Here is a 15,408-nt window from a genome sequence, read left to right as displayed (position 1 = left end):
TATAGTTGCTGATAATAGTCTCTTATGATCCTTTGTATTTCTGTGTAGTCTGCTGTGATCTCTCCATTTTCATTTCTAATTTTGTTGATTTGATTTTCCTTCCTTTGTTTCTTGATGAGTCTGCCTGATGCTTTGTCAATTTTATTCACCTTCTCAAAGAAGAAGTTTTTGGTTTTGTTGATTGTTGCTATGGTCTCTTTTGCTTCTTTTGCATTTATTACTGCCCTAATTTTTAAATATTTCTTTCCTTCTACTAACCCTGGGGTTCATAATTTCTTCCTTTTCAAGTTGCTTTGGGTGTAGCATTAGGTTATTTGTTTGACTTTTTTCTTGTTTCTTCAGGTAAGCCTGTATTGCTATGAACCTTTCCCTTAGCACTGCTTTAACAGTGTTCCATAAGTTTTGGGTTGTTGTGTTTTCATTTTCATTCATTTATATGCATATTTTGATTTCTTTTTTCTTTTCTTCTGTGATTTGTTGGTTATTCAGCAGCGTGTTGTTCAGCCTCCATATGTTGGAATTTTGCCCACTACTCACCACTACTATTCAATATAGTTTTGGATGTTTTTGGACACAGCAATCAGAGCAGAAAAAGAAATAAAAAGAATCCAGATAGAAAGAGGAGTAAAACTCTCTCTGTTTGCAGATGACATGATCCTCTACATAGAAAACCCTAAAGACCCCACCAGAAAATTACTAGAGCTAATCAATGAATATAGTAAAGTTGCAGGGTATAAAATTACACACAGAAATCCCTTGCATTCCTATGCACTAACAATGAGAAAACAGAAAGAGAAATTAAGGAAACAATTCCATTCACCATTGCAATGAAAGAATAAAATACTTAGGAATAAATCTACCTAAAGAAACAAAAGACCTATATATAGAAAACTATAAAACACTGATGAAAAAAATCAAAGAGAACACAAATAGATGGAGAAATATACTATGCTTTTGATCAGAAGAATCAATATAGTGAAAATGAGTATACTACCCAAAGCAATCTATAGATTCAATGCAATCCCTATCAAGCTACCAATGGTATTTTTCACAGAACTAGAACAAATAATTTCACAATTTGTATGGAAATACAAAAAACCTTGAATAGCCAAAGCAATCTTGAGAAAGAAGAATGGAACTGGAGGAATCAACCTGTCTGGCTTCAGTCTCTACTACAAAGCCACAGTCATCAAGAAAGTATGGTACTGGCACAAAGACAGAAATATAGATCAATGGAACAAAATAGAAAGTCCAGAGATAAATCCATGCACCTATGGACACCTTATCTTTGACAAAGGAGGCAAGAATATACAGTGGAGAAAAGACTGGGAAAACTGGTTAACCACTTGTAAAAGAATGAAACTAGAACACGTTCTAATACCATACACAAAAATACACTCAAAATGGATTAAAGATCTAAATATAAGACCAGAAACTATAAAACCCCTAGAGGAAAACATAGGCAAAACACTCTCTAACATAAACCACAGCAGGATCCTCTATGACTCACCTCCCAGAGTATTGGAAATAAAAGCAAAAATAAACAAATGGAACCTAATTAAAATTAAAGGCTTCTGCACAACAAAGGAAACTATAAGCAAGGTGAAAAGACAGTCTTCAGAATGGGAAAAAATAATAGCAAATGAAGCAATGGACAAAAAATTAATCTCAAAAATATACAAGCAACTCCTGCAGCTCAATTTCAGAAAAATAAAAGACCCAGTCAAAAAGTGGGCCAAAGAACTAAGCAGACATTTCTCCAAAGAAGATATACAGATGGCTAACAAACACATGAAAAGATGCTCAACATCACTCATTATCAGAAAAATGCAAATCAAAACCACAATGAGGTACCATTACACACCAGTCAGGATGGCTGCTATCCAAAAGTTTACAAGCAATAAATGCTGGAGAGGGTGTGGAGAAAAGGGAACCCCCTTACACTGTTGGTGGGAATGCAAACTAGTACAGCCACTATGGAAAACAGTGTGGAGATTCCTTAAAAATTTGGAAATAGAACTGTCATATTACCCAGCAATCCCGCTACTGAGTATACACACCGAGGAAATCAGAATTGAAAGAGACACATGTACCCCCAATGTTCATCACAGCACTGTTTATAATAGCCAGGACATGGAAGCAATCTAGATGTCCATCAGCAGATGAATGGATAAGAAAACTGTGGTACATATACACAATAGAATATTACTCAACCATTAAAAAGAATGCATTTGAATCAGTTCTAATGAGGTGGATAAAACTGGAGCCTATTATACACAGAGTGAAGTAAGCCAGAAAGAAAAACACCAATACAGTATACTAATGCATATATATGGAATTTAGAAAGATGGTAATGATAACCCTGTATTCGAGACAGTAAGAGATACACAGATGTATTGAACAGTCTTTTGGACTCTGTGGGAGAGGGCGAGGGCGGGATGATATGGGAGAACGGCATTGAAATATGTAAATTATCATATGTGAAACGAATCGCCAGTCCAGGTTTAATGCATGATACAGGGTGCTCGGGGCCGGTGCACTGGGATGACCCAGAGGGATGGGAGGGGGAGGGAGGTGGGAGGGTGGTTCAGGATGGGGAACACATGTACGCCCATGGTGGATTCATGTCAATATATGGCAAAATCAATACAATGCTGTAAAGTAAATAAATTAATTAATTAATTAAAAAAAAAGAATACTGGAGTGGGTTGCCACTTTCTGCTCCAGGGAATCTTCCCAACCAGGGAGCAAACCCAAGTCTCTTGCATCTCTTGCATTGGCAGGTGGCTTCCTTATCACTAGCACCACCTGGGGTTGTAATAAGTCGTAATAAAATAAACATGTTCGCATTTCAGGAAAAAAAATCTCTAAAACTGCATCCTGACACAGTTTTTTTTTTAGTCTTTTTTTCTTTTTCTTTCTATCCTTTTTTTTTTTTTTTTTTTTTGTGGCTATAGTCTTCCTGGCAAAGCCCATGGACAGAGAATCCTGGCGGGCCATGGTCCATACAGTTGCAAAGAGTCAGACAGGACTCAGGCGGCTTAGCACAGCACATGGCAAGAAGATCTCAGCTGCACAAGATGGTCAGCAGTGATTTTAGTCCTGAACTTCCTTGAAAGAGATGTTTTTTCTTTCCTAAATCAAGTGTCAGGTAGCATTTTAGGTGTCATAGTCAAATAACAGCAGCTATCTACAAGGGATTAGAAACACAGGCAGGAACTGCAAGTTCAACCCAGTGTTAGAATAGGTGGCTTGTTAACTGAAGACGCCAATTCTTATCTGGATAACAGTTTTTTTATACTCTAAATGTATAAATTCTTCTTAATCTTTTCAATGGGAATCTTAATGAAAATAATAGTTTTGAACATATTTTAAATTTATTTTAACAATTTTAAACTAACTTTAATTCAAACAGTTTTATCTTATCTATACTTAATTTATTATTTAAGTTCTAATAATTTTGAAATAGAAATATACAGGCTTAGGCAAGATTTTGAGAAATAATACTAAAAAGGGACTGGTAGATTCATCACACATCAAAATATCTTAGATAACATAGCAATTATATGCCAATGTGTACATGAAAAAAAGAGATCAGTGAAAAAGATTAAAGTTTTGAATTGGACCCAAATACATTGGGAGTTCAAAATACAATAGTGATAATTTCAAATCAATGGCAAAAAAAAAAATATGTGAATATTTTTTTAAATTCTAAAATTTACAGAACAAATAAAATCAACTCCTATTTAAACTCCCAAATAAATTCAAGATGAATCAAATATTATAAGATACAAGATATGAAAAATGCTTTCTAAAATTAAATGCAAAAAAAATTGAAGAACTTTTGGCACAAATGAAATGAGAAAATTCTTCCTAAGCAAGATATAATTTTTTTAATTTAATATAAACTACAAAAAATTTATATGCAAAAATAATTCTACATAGGATAAAAAGTTAAAAACATATAGCCAGAAAACATTAACTATATATACAATGTAAAGAGATCATTTCTTTTGCTTAAAATTCTCTCATAAAAATAAAAAACTGAGTGAATCAGATTAAAGACATATATATAAAATCCACAAATAAAGTGAAAATAAAGTTGCTCAGTCGTGTCCGACTCTTTGCAACCCCATGGACTGTAGCCCACCAGGCCCCTCTGTCTGTGGGATTCTCCAGCCAAGAATACTGGAATGGGTTGCCATTTCCTTCTCCACAAATAAATACAAATCAAATTAAACATGTAGGAAGATGCTCAAACTCAATTATGTCAAAAGGTTTACAGTTAAAGTAGAAAATAACTTTAATCAGATGTGATAAATATATTTATCAGGTACTGGTCATTGAGAATGTGGTCAAAAAAATTCACATGGACTATGGACAGGCCAGTAGTTGTTAGTGGGGCTTTCTCGATGGCTCAGTGAGTAAAGGAGATACAGGAGATGCAGGTTCAATCCCTAAGTCAAGAAGATCCCCTGGAGGAGGAAATGGCAACCCATTCCAGTATTCTTGCCTGAAAAATCCCAAGAACAGAGAAGCCTGGCAGGCTACAGCCCATGGAGTCACAAAGATAGGACACAGCTGAGCAGCTAAGCATAGACACAGTAGCTGTTAGTACGACCTCAAGGGCAACAGTTTGGAGTGAAGTAAGTCCGAAAGGGAGAAGCAAATATAGTATGTTAGCGTGTCTGTATGGGATCTAGTAAAATGGTGTTGATGAACCTATTTGCAGGAAAGAACTGGAGGCGCAGAAACAGAGACGGGACTCGTGGATGCAGCAGGGGGAGGAAAGAGTGGGGAAAACAGAGACAGTAGCATCGACATATACCCACTAGCTTGTGTAAAACAGGTAACTGAGAAGCTGCTATATAACACAGGGAGCCCAGCTTGGCAGTCTGTGGCCTGCAGGGGTGGAGTCGGGGAGGAGAGGAGGCTGAGGATGGAGGCGGTGCTGGTTCAGTCACTCAGTCGCGTCCGACTCTTGTGGCCCCATGGTCTGTAGCCGGCAGGCTCCTCTGTCCATGGGGCTCTCCAGGCAAGAATTCTGGAGTGGGTTGCCATTTCCTTCTCAGGGGATCTTCCCAACCCAGGAATCAAACCCGGGTCTCCGGCATTGCAGGCAAATTCTTCACTGACTGAGCTAAGAGGCTCAGTATAATTACGTATAACTATGTATAATTATGACTGGTTTGGGCTATCATATGGCAGAAACCAAAACAACATTATACAGCATTTTCTTCCAATTAAAAATTAATTTTTAAACAGAGAATGATAGTTCGGCAACAAATATCAATATCCGCATTTTAAATGCATATACTACTTGACCATTGAATCAAATGTAATATCAGCAATTCTACACCTAGGAACTTATATTTGCACATATTCAAAAACATACACTTATTGGAAATATAACTGTCATAGAAAAGTTTGGGAATCTCATGAAAGAAATAAACAGATTAATTTTGATATAAATTTATGAAGAGTGTTTTGCAAAATGAGAAAATTTACAAAATATATATGGGATGGTATGGAAATATCTTTAAGATATTGCATAGTAAATGTAAGTGATACATATATAGAAAGAAACAAATACATACACATATAGAAAATACACCTGAATCTGCAAAGATTATTACTAGATGAAAATTAAGAAACAAATGTAGCATCAACCTCTGAGAATGAGGACTGGAAGAAGCTGAGAGAAAAATAGAAAATTCATTTTACGTTTCACCTCGTATTGTTTGAATTTCCTTGTGGCTCAGATGGTAAAGAAACTGCCTGCAATGCGGGAGACCCAGGTCCCATCCCTGGGTTGGGAAGATCCCCTGGAAAAGGGAATGACAATCCACTCCAGTATTCTTGCCTATAGAATTCAATGGACAAAAGAGCCTGGTGGACTAGAGTCCATGGGGTTGCAAACAGTCAGACTATACTGAGCGACTACACTTTCGTAGCATTCAGTTTTCACTTATACTATTTATTATTATCTATTTTACTTCATTTTCTTTGTAAACACTAAAAGTGTAAAAGTAAAAGTGTTGTATAATGCAAATGAAATACAGTAAAGGCAAGCCATATATAATTATGTATTTTAAGCTCTATAAGTAAAAATGTTAACTTAAAAGACAAGATACTAAATAAAAATTACACTGTCTCTGAAAAAGAATAAAAAATATAAATTCATAAGTTGGTGAAAAGTCAGTATAACTATATAACAATTAACTCGCTAATTCATTACATATTAATTTCTTGCTATATAGACATTACACCATCTAGGTACACTGATAAACAAAATAATTAATTCTAGTAGCTAGGTAAACTGTTATTATACCCTGGTTGTATAATTGTAATCTTAATTATAATTACCATAAACTCTTTGAAGAAAGAGAAATCAAAACAAATTTTAAAATAACTTCTGCGTTCTAAGAAAATGAAACTTGATGTCAAATGACTCCCTTCATGATGGATGATACATTTATTTAATATGGGATATGATGCTTCTTTTCCAGAGCTTCTTCATAGCATAAGTTAACTCGGAATTTCTTAGACTGTAGATTAGTGGGTTCAGCATGGGGGTCATAACTGTATAGAACACGCTCAATGATTTATCAACGTAGAAGGTCTTAGCAGGTCTTACATATATGAAGATGCAGGGAACAAAGAAGCAGACAACCACGGTGATGTGGGAGCCACAGGTCTGGAGGGCTTTCCGCCTCCCTTCCTGACTCAGGTTCTTTAGAGAGTGCAGGATGACTCCGTAGGAGACGAGTAAGAGCAGAAACACAAGAGTGCAGATCAGTCCTCCATTGGCCAACACTAAGACACCAACGATATAGGTGTCAGTACAGACGAGTTTCAACAAGGGGTACATGTCACACATAAAGTGATCAATGACATTGGGGCCACAGAAAGGGAGCCCATAAATAGTACTAAGTTGAATCACTGAGTGCAAGAAACCTCCAACCCAGGACACCACCAGCAGTAAAACACACACCCTCTGCCTCATGATCACCAGATAATGCAAGGGCTTACAGATGGCCACATAGCGGTCATAGGCCATCACCAGCAGAAGGAAGACCCCTGATCCAGAAAAAGGTGCTCTGTAAACAACTGAGTCATACAAGATTTAAAGGTTATGGTTTTTTCTCCAAAGAACAAGTCTGAGATCAATCTGGGGGTGATAGAAGAGGAATAAGCAATATCCATAAATGATAAGCAAGCAAGAAAAAAGTACATTGGTGTGTTCAGGGTCTTACTGACAGTTATAGTGACTATAATTAGAAAATTGCCCACCACAGTCAAAATGTAGACAAACAGGAACATAAACAAAAGTACTTTCCCCTCCTTTGGATTCTGTGTGAGTCCCAGAGGAACAAAGTAGGTTACATTGTTTCTTGATTCCATTTAATCTGAACAGGAGCTGACTTCATATAGTAGAAGAAATTTACCTACAAAACAGGGAGGGAAAGTTAAAGGGGGAAAATACTCAAATGTATGAGAATTGTTTTTTTTCCATTTGTTGGAAGAATGAGTATAGAACAGCTATTTGTGTCCAATGCATCATGGACATTTTTATTATCAAGTTGAAGAAGGCAGAGTTTCTTTCCCTTGGTGCTATGACACATAAGGAGAAATCAACCAACTCCAGACCCATGCTATTAGTGCCATTAAATGAATATTCAGTGCTGAGTCATAGTAGAGGAGTATATCAAATAAGTATGACAGAAGACTTTCCAGAGGAAGCAAAGCTTCAGCTGAGTGTAAAAAAGAATTGAAAGAATAAAAAAAAATAAGGAAGAGAAATCCAAAAAGTCCAATATTTATAAAGCCATAAAAGTCTAATACTTGAGGCCCACTTGAGGTAATTTACATAATCAGTGTGAGTAGATCAAACTGTGAATGGAAGTTCCCTATCCTGAACTGTCTCAGACCTCACTGACACTTCCTAGGTTTTTAGATGGCTATTTCCCTTTTCCTAACAATTAAATGCTACAGCAGTAATTTTATGTCCATGGTCCCTACCTTTCCTCTTAATTTGCAAACTTGGATATGCAACATCTCTAATTTTGACATCCAAGTGAATGGTAATTTAGTATTTAAAAAGTTTTTAATTGTCCATAATAAACATAAGCATTTTCCATACAAAACTTAAAGAGGTGTTCCCTATTTATCTCATTAAATGCTGTCTTTTCCCATGTTATTTTTAGGACAAAAAATTGCTGCACTCTTCATTCATTTGTTACTCTCAAAAAACTTTATTAAATCCTATTCAACCTACTATGAAAATATATCGCAAATTTGATCACTCTCTACTTCTTAATTTCTTCCTGGTCCACTGCAATAGGCTCCTATCAAGTCTCTCCATGTTTATTCCAGCCTCCAAGAATCGGTTCTCCTGAAGCAGCCCAAATGTCATCACTCTACTGCTCGAAAATCCTAGAGTATATTCTAATCATACACTCCCAGTTTACTGTTTAATATTGACAGTAACAAGAACTGTAATCATCACTTTATAATTGAAGAAACTAAAGCTAGAAGATCTCATCCATTTTCCCAAAATCATACATTTCTAAGGGACATACATCGAACTGAATCTAAGTTTGATTGATTTCAAAGTAATTACATTTCTTACATAATAAAGACAGTCCCTAATTATGAGCCTGGTTCCCACTATTTACTGCTAATCTTACCTTGTGGAGGCTTGTTCAGAATCTAAGGGTGGCTTTAAGTTACACATAAACACTTGAAATTATTTTTCATCCAATTTGACAACAGAGGACAAAAGGCCACCTTATTACTTGAGGATGTATTTTATTTCATTTGACTATCTGTCCATTTCCTCCACAGAGTCTTCTGATTATTCAGAGGCACATTTTTATGTGCTGTGTTGATTTTTCCAAAGGAATTCCATGGTGCACACCTAGAAAAACAAAAGTTTACCACATTAGGAAATTTATCAAAATGACCAGCAAATCTTACATATACATAGAATAAATCAATTAGTTATTTGGCAGGGAAGTTTTTCACAAGTAACGTCTTTCCTACTAACTTCAACAAGAAAAATAATATTTGACTATTTAGCCCTTTTCATTCTGTCATGTTAACATGATCAGACTCGTTGACTGAGATTTTGAAAGATGTTCTCATATATATATATATATAGAGAGAGAGAGAGTCATGCTTTAAGTCTATAAAAGGACCACCTGAAAAATGGATTCCAGTTATTAAGTGGATAACATCTTCTTCCTGTTGGGGGGAAGATCATAGGATATTTCACCCCTTTCAGCCACAATTATCATTGAGCCTTAGAATTGGAATGTGTCCAAGATTGACTCTTGTTTAATTAATTCACTGGGATTTCACCCAGAGTTTTAAAAATAAAAATCTATATGTAAATATATTAATAGGCAAAGTCACATAAATAATATCAGAAAAGTGCACTACCCAAAACAAGGCAGCTTTAGAATCTTTATGAGGCTAAAGTCAATCAAAAATAATCAAAAACTTTGTCCCAGTGAACTCATTTGTTATTTCTTTCCCCACCTGCCATCACAAGATTTTCTTTCCTTTTGTTTAGTACTCAATTCGATCACCTTAATTTGGTTAGATATATGAACATTATATCAAAAAGCACAATTAAATGTATTAAAATTTTAGATATAATAGCTAATTATTTTCCAATTATTACCATTTTTTTAAAAGTCAAGTCACCTCTGTCATATCAGCAACTGTCCTATGAGTGAGGACACAGAGATAATGAAACCTGGGGGAAAATCATGTCTAAGGTTTTCTCCTGCATGGATCTTCTTTCTTAGAGTCAGACAATAAAGAATGAGACAACTTAACAAAGTAGCTTCAGTCTTATTCACTGCTTATAAGAAATAGAATACTGTGACAAAAGATAAGAGGTAGAGTTCTACTGTGGAAAATGTAGAGATGACCTTCCTTCAAAGGTGATGTTTAAGCTGAAATTGAAAGGATAGCAAGTGGCTACCATCAGAAGCACTGTTACAGAAACTAAAACTACATAAAATTAATGAATAAAATTATCTCACTTCAGAGAAAACAGGAGTTATACTTAGAAAACTCTAAAATTTTCACAGGAATTTTTATGGCAGTACTATGTTAAGAAGGACCAGAGAATATATGCCCTCTTGTATTATTTCAAATTTTAATGGAAACACTTTTAATCTTTCATGTAGAGGAAGGTATTAGCTGTGGATCTGTCATATATGGACTTTATAATGTCAAGCTACTATTTCCAAATTGTTGAGAGATTTCGATGAAATGAAAATTGAATTTCTATCTGATCATGGACAACCCAAGGAGATTTTAAGAAAATAATTCCACTTACAAAAGTATCAAAAAAAGAATAAAATAAAGTCTTACACTCTGAAAACTACAAAATGTTGCTGAGAGATATATAGAACACACACACATATATGAGAAGACATTTATAAGCTGGACTATTCAGCAGTTCAGTTCAGTTCAGTTGCTCAGTCATGTCCGAGTCTTTGCGATCCCATGAACCACAGCATCCCAGGCCACCCTATCCATCACCAACTGCCGGAGTATACCCAAACAGATGTCCATTGCGTTGGTGATGCCATCTGACCACCTCATCCTCTGCCAGCCCTTCTCCTCCTGCGCTCAATCTTTCTCAGCATCAGGGTCTTCTCAGATGAGTCAGCTCTTCACATCAGGTGGCCGAAGTATTGGAGTTTCAGCTTCAAATCAGTCCTTCCAATGAACACCCAGGACTGATCTCCCCTAGGATGGACTGGTTGGATCTCCTTGCAGTCCAAGGGACTCTCGAGAGTCTTCTCGAACACCACAGTTCAAAGGCATCAATTCTTCGGTGCTCAGCTTTCTTTATAGTCCAATGTTCACATCCATACATGACTACTGGAAAAACCATAGCTTTGACTACACAGACCTTTGTGGACAAAGTAATGTCTCTGCTTTTTAATGTGCTGTCTAGTTTGGTCATAACTTTCCTTCCAAGGAGTAAGCGTCTTTTAATTTCATGGCTGCAATCACCATCTGCAGTGATTTTGGAGCCCTCAAAAATAAAGTCAGTCACTATTTCCACTGTTTCCCCATCTATTTGCCATGAAGTGATGGGACCGGATGCCATGATCTTAGTTTTCTTCTTCACTTTCTTCCATAAGCGTGGTGTCATCAGCATATCTGAGGTTATTGATATTTCTCCCCGCAATCTTGATTCCAGCTTGTGCTTCATCCAGTCCAGTGTTTCTCATGATGTACTCTGCATATAAGTTAAATAAGCAGGGTGACAATATACAGCCTTGACGTGCTCCTTTTCCTATTTGGAACCAGTCTGTTGTTCCATGTCCGGTTCTGACTGTTGCTTCCTGACTTGCATACAGGTTTCTCAAGAGGTAGGTCAGGTGGTCTGCTATTCCCACCTCTTTAGAATTTTCCACAGTTTATTGTGATCCACACAATCAAAAGCCTTGGCATAGTCAATTAAGCAGAAATAGATGGTTTTCTGAAACGCTTTTGCTTTTTTGATGATCCGGTGGATGTTGGCAATTTGATCTCTGGTTCCTCTGCTTTTTCTAAAATCAGCTTGAACATCTGTAAGTTCACAGTTCACGTATTGCTAAAGACTAGCTTGGAGTATTTTGAGCATTACTTAATAATATCTCATGATTCAGTGCAATTCCTATCATAGCCACAAAATCATTTTTTGCAGAAACAGAAAAATCCATGCTAAAATTCATATGGAATCTCAAGAACTCCAAATTGTCAAATCAATCTAGAAAAGAAGAAGGTTGGGAGTCTCATACCTCCTGATTATAAAATATACTGTGCAAATCTATGGTAGTCACAGCCCCAATAAAGGTGGACGTCCAATAAAGATGGACAATGGACTAATGGGGTAAAACAGATAGTCTAGAAATAAACCTTCCTATATGTGTTTAGGTAATTTTCAGCAAGGGTCCCAAGCATTTTATGGGGAAAAGAAATGATAATAAGTGATTAAAAGGCAATCATCAATAAACAAAAATGTTATGATCCCACTTACATGAGGCACTTAGTCAAATTCACAGGCAGGAAATAGAATGGCGGTTTCCCTGCCCAGGGCTCTGGGAGTGAAAGTGGAGAATTTTGTTTAATGGCTGTGGATTTCAGTTTGCAAAGTTGAAAAAGTTTTGGCGATGGATGGTGGCAATGTTTGCATAACAATGTGAATTAACTTAGTGCTACTTTAAAATGGCCAAATTGTAAATTTTGTTATGCATATTTTACCAAAATTTTTAAAGTAAGCGTAAGAACTAAGGTGACCTCATTAACCGGTGTATGATGTGAACATAGAATATAGCACAATAGCCCAAAGTATGTGCAAAGATCGTTGGCTTCAAATAAACCAAGGTCATCTTTCTAGTAGGTAAATATGTCAATCAATAGCAAAACTAGTAAATTAAAATCTCTATTTTTAATATTCATTTTGTACTGGAATAAAGTTGATTAACAAGGTGTTAGTTCAGGTGTAAAGCAAGGTGAATCAGGTATACGTATACATGCATCCATCCTTTTTCAAAGTCGTTTCCCACTTAGGTTACTATAGGATGTAGAGCAGAGCTTCCTGTGCTATAAAGTAGGTCCTTGTTGGATATCAGTTTTGAATACAGTAGTCTGTATATGCTAATTCCAAAGTTTTATCTAATCAATTCAACTAATCTTGAGTACCTTCTATGGGCCAGGCATTGTTTAAGTTCTCAGCATGAATCAATAAAGAAAGTAGACAAAAAAAAAAAGAAGAAGAAGAAGAAGAAAGAAAGAATGAGAAAGAAGGAACAAAAATCCAAACTCTTTATTTTGGAGTTTCAAACTCAGATTTTAGAAGCAAGTTAGGAAACACTTTAGAAACATTTTGTGCTCCTCTGGACTACTTCAGATTGTCTGATTTTTCAGAGGAAAGATGATATTTTATAATAGGAAACTTTCTTGCCTACAAAGCAATGATAATTTGCACTACAGATTAGACATAAACTCCACCTTGCAAACAGAGGTACCAAAGTCACTGACGAAACACTGAGTGCAATGGGTTTGCCCTCAAAGTGACAGGGAATAATTTATGCCACATGGATCAGTGATATCTTAAATAGAAATTATAATGAGTCATAATAAAACAGATGGATGTATGCTGTAATGTTCTTTATCTTTCTGGCTTACTTCAATCCGTATAATGGACTCCAGTTTCATCCATCTCATTAGAACTGATTCAAATGAATTCTTTTTAACAGCTGAGTAATATTCCATGGTGTATATGTACCACAGCTTCCTTATCCATTCATCTGCTGATGGGCATCTAGGTTGCTTCCATGTCCTGGCTATTATAAACAGTGCTGCGATGAACATTGGGGTGCACGTGTCTCTTTCAGATCTGGATTCCTCAGTGTGTATGCCCAGAAGTGGGATTGCTGGGTCATATGGCAGTTCTATTTCCAGATTTTTAAGGAATCTCCACACTGTTTTCCATAGTGGCTGCACTAGCTTGCATTCCCACCAACAGTGTAAGAGGGTTCCCATTTCTCCACACCCTCTCCAGCATTAATTGCTTGTAGACTTTTGGATAGCAGCCATCCTGACTGGTGTGTAATGGTACCTCATTGTGGTTTTGATTTGCATTTCTCTGATAATGAGTGATGTTGAGCATCTTTTCATGTGTTTGTTAGCCATTGGTATGTCTTCTTTGGAGAAATGTCTGTTTAGTTCTTTGGTCCATTTTATGATTGGGTCATTTATTTTTCTGGAATTGAGCTTCAGGAGTTGCTTGTATATTTTTGAGATTAATCCTTTGTCTCTTTCCTCATTTGCTATTATTTTCTCCCAATCTGAGGGCTGTCTTTTCACCTGACTTATAGTTTCCTTTGTTGTGCAAAAGCTTTTAAGTTTCATTAGATCCCATTTGTTTATTTTTGCTTTTATTTCCAATATTCTGGGAGGTGGGTCATAGAGGATCCTGCTGTGATTTATGTCGGAGAGTGTTTTGCCTATGTTCTCCTCAAGGAGTTTTATAGTTTCTGGTCTTACATTTAGATATTTAATCCATTTTGAGTTTATCTTTGTGTATGGTGTTAGAAAGTGTTCTAGATTCATTCTTTTACAAGTGGTTGACCAGTTTTCCCAGCACCACTTGTTAAAGAGGTTGTCTTTTTTCCATTGTATATCCTTGCCTCCTTTGTCAAAGATAAGGTGTCCATAGGTTCGTGGATTTATCTCTGGGCTTTCTATTCTGTTCCATTCATCTATATTTCTGTCTTTGTGCCAGTACCATACTGTCTTGATGACTGTGGCTTTGTAGTAGAGACTGAAGCCAGACAGGTTGATTCCTCCAGTTCCATTCTTCTTTCTCAAGATTACTTTGGCTATTCGAGGTTTTTTGTATTTCCATACAAATTGTGAAATTATTTGTTCTAGTTCTGTGAAAAATACCGTTGGTAGCTTGATAGGGATTGCATTGAATCTATAGATTGCTTTGGATAGAATAGCCATTTTGACAATATTGATTCTTCCAATCCATGAACACGGTATGTTTCTCCATCTGTTTGTGTCCTCTTTGATTTCTTTCATCAGTATTTTATAGTTTTCTATGTATAGGTCTTTTGTTTCTTTAGGTAGATATACTCCTAAGTATTTTATTCTTTTTGTTGCAATGGTGAATGGTATTGTTTCCTTAATTTCTCTTTCTGTTTTTTCATTGTTAGTATATAGAAATGCAAGGGATTTCTGTGTGTTAATTTTATATCCTGCAGCTTTACTATATTCATTGATTAGCTCTAGTAATTTTCTGGTGGAGTCTTTAGGGTTTTCTATGTAGAGAATCATGTCATCTGCAAACAGTGAGAGTTTCACTTCTTCTTTTCCTATCTGGATTCCTTTTACTTCTTTTTCTGCTCTGATTGCTGTGGCCAAAACTTCCAACACTATGTTGAATAGCAGTGGTGAGAGTGGGCATCCTTGTCTTGTTCCTGATTTCAGGGGAAATGCTTTCAATTTTCCACCATTGAGGGTGATGCTTGCTGTGGGTTTGTCATATATAGCTTTTATTATGTTGAGGTATGTTCCTTCTCTTCCTGCTTTCTGGAGAGTTTTAATCATAAATGAGTGTTGAATTTTGTCAAAGGCTTTCTCTGCATCTATTGAGATGATCATGTGGTTTTTATCTTTCAATTTGTTAATGTGGTGTATTACATTGATTGATTTGCCGATATTAAAGAATCCTTGCATTCCTGGGATAAAGCCCACTTGGTCATGGTGTATGATTTTCTAACCCTAACACATATATATGGAATTTAGAAAGATGGTAACGATAACCCTAGATGCAAAACAGAAAAAGAGACACAGAAGTACAGAACAGAATTTTGAACTCTGTGG

Source organism: Muntiacus reevesi, chromosome 9 (assembly GCF_963930625.1).
Source record: "Muntiacus reevesi chromosome 9, mMunRee1.1, whole genome shotgun sequence".
Classification (NCBI taxonomy): domain Eukaryota; kingdom Metazoa; phylum Chordata; class Mammalia; order Artiodactyla; family Cervidae; genus Muntiacus; species Muntiacus reevesi.
The sequence above is the reverse complement of the archived record's forward strand: the minus strand, read 5'-3'. Positions refer to the sequence as shown.